The sequence below is a fragment of the Notothenia coriiceps genome, unplaced genomic scaffold (assembly GCF_000735185.1).
Source record: "Notothenia coriiceps isolate Sejong01 unplaced genomic scaffold, NC01 NC01_scaffold00020756, whole genome shotgun sequence".
NCBI classification, from domain to species: domain Eukaryota; kingdom Metazoa; phylum Chordata; class Actinopteri; order Perciformes; family Nototheniidae; genus Notothenia; species Notothenia coriiceps.
The window spans coordinates 8,033-12,684 of record NW_011353457.1 but is presented as its reverse complement, the minus strand read 5'-3'; positions in this window follow the sequence as shown (position 1 = coordinate 12,684).

Here is a 4,652-nt window from a genome sequence, read left to right as displayed (position 1 = left end):
ATTTATCTATCTATTTATCTATCTATCTATTCTATCAATAATCCAGACCATTTGTTGTGAAAACTTTGACGAAAAGCAATGCTGTTTTGTCTTTTGGAACTTAACTATCTTCCTTTTTAAAGGCAAAAATATTAGGGGATCATCAAGAACTTCTATCCAATCATGTACAAAACACACTGCTTAGGTCAACAAGGAGCAGTATTTAATGTGAGATCCATTATCTTTTAAATCCCACAGTGTGCCATAATACCATACATAATGTGTCAATGCAGCAAAAGGGGACACATTCTGTCGACCTATTACATTTGGTTATAGGCATATCAAAAGTGCCGCTGGAGTTAGAGCTTTGAGTGTGAGAATAATTTAATTTGTGTCTTTGTTAAGGGCGGTGAGAAATAATAGCAGGGATTAAAGCGCTCTTTAATTAATCGCAGAGCAAAATTCGCCCTCGAGCAGTAAACTATGCTTGCTCCTGTTCTAGAAAGACCTTGAGAATATTGCCGCAGGCAGAAGTACTCGCTCTCTGCTGCAGGCATTTCAAGCTCCAATTAGATCTATTTAAGCAACAGTATCAGGATCATTACAATGAAATTCAGAGTGACTCCTTAGTCACCTGCCTATGGGTTGGTGTTTTTGCAATGTACATGTAAGACTTCAAACCCATTTTATGTCACATGTAGTGTTCTGTTAGGTGTTTCATTTGGGTCAGAAAAGCTTATATTGGCAAGAGAAACAGAATAATAATTAGGTTCTGAAGATTAATATTCGTCTTCAGGTAATAGCTTGTCCTAGATTTCCCCAGCTGCAGTGCCCTTATTTTTCACTGTAGTGTATAATTTACCGTCTCGCTTCCACCTAGAGCAACACAAAACAAAATCTCCTAGTGTTACTAGTCAGCCAGCTGATCTGTTGAGACCCGACTTCATGACAATGTAAGTAACACAAATGTCATGACATCCATTCAAGGGAAAGGATCATACCAAATTACTGAATTGTAAAAAGAGCTGCAAAAGTAAACTGGAGTGATATATGGTGATTTTGTTTTTGATATAGTCCACTAAAACAAATGTGCCAGATTAAAAAAGATAGATAGAAAGATATCTGGGCTGATTAACAGCCACTTTCATAATGTCACAACCAGCTGTGACACCACTGGAGCTGTGTTTATTTTTATGTTACGCCTATACTTTCCTTCTTAATCATCAGTTCTTGCCACACTTATTATGCCAAATAATGTAACTCTTGTATTCTGTACACATAGACTTTACGACCTGTTATTTTGGGGACCCACATGTTTCAAACTAATAATAATAATAATTGCAAAATCAAATGTTTCCATTCACAGAAAATGTTTTTCCTTGAGATCAATATTTCATTTATGTTAGTGAAACATCACATTTATCATCAATACCATTGCTTCATAGTTATGCTCAAGAGAGAATGTATGCACACACACACACACACACACACACACACACACACACACACACACACACACACACACACACACACACACACACACACACACACACACACACACACACACACACTCTATGAGCATACCAGGTCAAGCAGAATTAAACAACATACATCCCAGTGTTGAACAGTGGGGGGTTCACAGGTGATAGTGAAGCACAGTCGGCGTAAGTAACACATTTGTTGAACATTGCACGGATCAATAAGGACATGGCGTGTTTCCAGATTTTTCCCATTTGATCAACAGCAGTTACACGTACATCTATGTGTCACTGTCTCTGAACCTGACACACACACACACACACACACACACACACACACACACACACACACACACACACACACACACACACACACACACACACACACACACACACACACACACAGCAACTAACTCTGATATCATTGCTCTGTCGAGAGACATTGTAAGATAGCATTTGCATTCATTACTGAAGATTGTGTCATAATATGGTCAGCATATTATGTACAATGTATTATTTTAGCTCCCCACAAATGGAACAAACTTCCAGAATACCTGAGGTCTTCACCAAGGCTGAGTTCTTTTAAGTTACAGCTAAAAACACTTTTTTCATCTGCTTACCCATAAGTATTTTAACTTGTTTTAGCACCTACCGTGTTTACAATGTTGTTTTTAAACTATTCTGTATCTCTTTTATGCATGGTTTTTATGAATCTGTTATTCCATTGTGTGTATTTATTGTGTTCCTTCATGTTGTATTCTTGTTAAGTGTTAATGATGATGTACTGTAAAGCACTTTGAATTGCCTGTGTCTGAAAATGTGCTATATAAATAAACGCACCTTACCTTACCTTAGGAGTGAGATGATACAAAATAACAGCCTCATTCGGTGAAAATGATCAAGACTGAATGCAAACCTGCAAACACGCTATCACACACACACCATGTCATCTCCAAATGTATCTTTAAGGTATAACACATTCAACCCCTGCAGATATGAAAAATAAGTTTGCTCCATCATGAGGAAAAATAGACTTCAGCCCCGAGATAAGGCGGAATCAGTTTATGTTTATTTCCACAGCTAACCCAGCTTCTATCACAGCTCCTGAGTCCTATTTACATTACCAGCGTGTTTGCCCAATTTATAGTCATACACATGCCTGAGGCCCTGAAAATTGATAATGGAGTAATCCTGCAGAGTGAGTGATGGTGTTGCATAGACAAGAAGGCAAATTACAAGGACACTATGTGTTTAGAGACTTGAGCTTTACAATCCTACCCAGGCTCAGTCCCCTGTCTTGATCCATTCTTTATTGATGTACACAGAACAAATACCCTGAGGGTAGATGAGTAGGAAAAGGGATCTTAGTTTTGTTTGAGGTATTGCTCAGCTACTGTATGCCTAACAAGGAGATCATTTTAAAGACATTGCCTCTAAAGACTGCCCTGTGAGAATTGGGCGAGGGCCTTGCCTCCTTACCACTGCCCTGATTTCTCATTTTGTCTCACAACAGTATTGATCTGAGCTTCCTGTTATGGGGTTTAAGAAAGGATTCCACTGAAGATCGCTGATAGGATGTTGCTTTGGAAACACCTCTGCTGTGAGAGGTGATCAATGCTAAAGATTATAGCAGTGGGAGAATCCTATGCTTGTTTGACGAATTAGAGCCAGCTGTTTATTCGGGAAGATATAACCAAATTGCAAAAAGTTATTTCTGATGTGATTTATTTGATACTTGAAAAAAATATATATTTTTCATCAATTGATATTTATTCCTCTGCAATGAGCTTGAGTTGAAAATCTACTCAAGTTTTTACAGAATTGTCATTGATAACTATTTATTTCTGCAAAGTACACAATATCTGAGAGGTGAAATGTTGCTCATCACCACAGTATGTCTCTGCAGGCTCGCAGCCGACTGTAACTACACTTTGTGTTCACCATATGTGAAAACAAATAATGTTATGAGCCTGACATATGTGTTAGAGAAGCAGAGAAACACAGACTGCTGTCCTGTCTTCCCCATGGAAGCACATGGTGCGCTGCTGTGACAGTCAGCATTGAACATGTCTTTGGGGACGCTCCATTATTTACACCGTGCCTTCCTGTGGCCCCGATGAGACATGACAGGAGCCACAGGAAGCTCATGAATTAAACAGAGGGGCCTAAAAGCACAAGGGGCGCGTACAGGGTGATGGGGAGGCCTGGGGAGACAGCAGAGCACCGGGGCTGCAGATTGCAACACACATGTCGCGGCCCGGGGGGGGTGGGGGGTAAAGCAGGGAGGAGAGGACACACAGGGACAGATAGAGAAGAGTGAGAGATGAGGAAAAATGACTTTGTTGAGGAACAAGTAAGAGACAGAGGAAAGAGTCAACAGGAAAATAGGAGGTTGTAATGATTCAGACAGAGAGGCGAGAAAAGGCTAAAGTCAGCTGTCTTCATTTAGCCAGAGAGACATTAATACTGATGCATGTAAAATTCCTGAGTGAAGATGATGTCATGCATTCAATGGGCAGTTAGTGAGGTGTGTGATGTCTCAGCTGTTGCTCATTGAGCAGCTTGGTCAGTCTGCATGTCTAGATGGATGCGATGACCTCATTTGGGCAGTGACTCATCACCTGATGCAGCAAACCAATACACTGTGGGCAATAAAAGACTCAGGCAATACCCTTCCTGTTTCAGTAAAGAGATCAAATTTGACTAATGGCTATTGAGGTCACAGACATGGATTTTACATTTTTTACTAACAATCAATTTCCTGCATCTATATATACACAGGGTTTGAGTGTTTTATGCACATTGCATGTTCATAATCATACATTTGTCTCAGGATAAACCCATGATGTGTATAAGCACGTCTTGTTTGTGTAATGTCTCAAATTCTATAAATATTTGCTGGATTACCCTAGGCTTTTATCCCTCCTCTCTAACACACACACCCTGACACTCACTTACGTGTTTTATGAGTATGATATTTGTAAGTAACTTTTTACAGAAAGTGCCTCTAATAACAACCCATTTTATTGGCCCTCGGGGAGCTGCTGTCCATCTCTCATAGCAACCCTGGACGGGAAAAGGAACCGCCCAGACCAATAGTGCCAGAGTGATATCATCTGATCATCAACCTCAAACATGGGCGCGGAGCCACACAGTGCATTTTCATATTGTGGAAGGTCTTCACTTCCCCCTTTT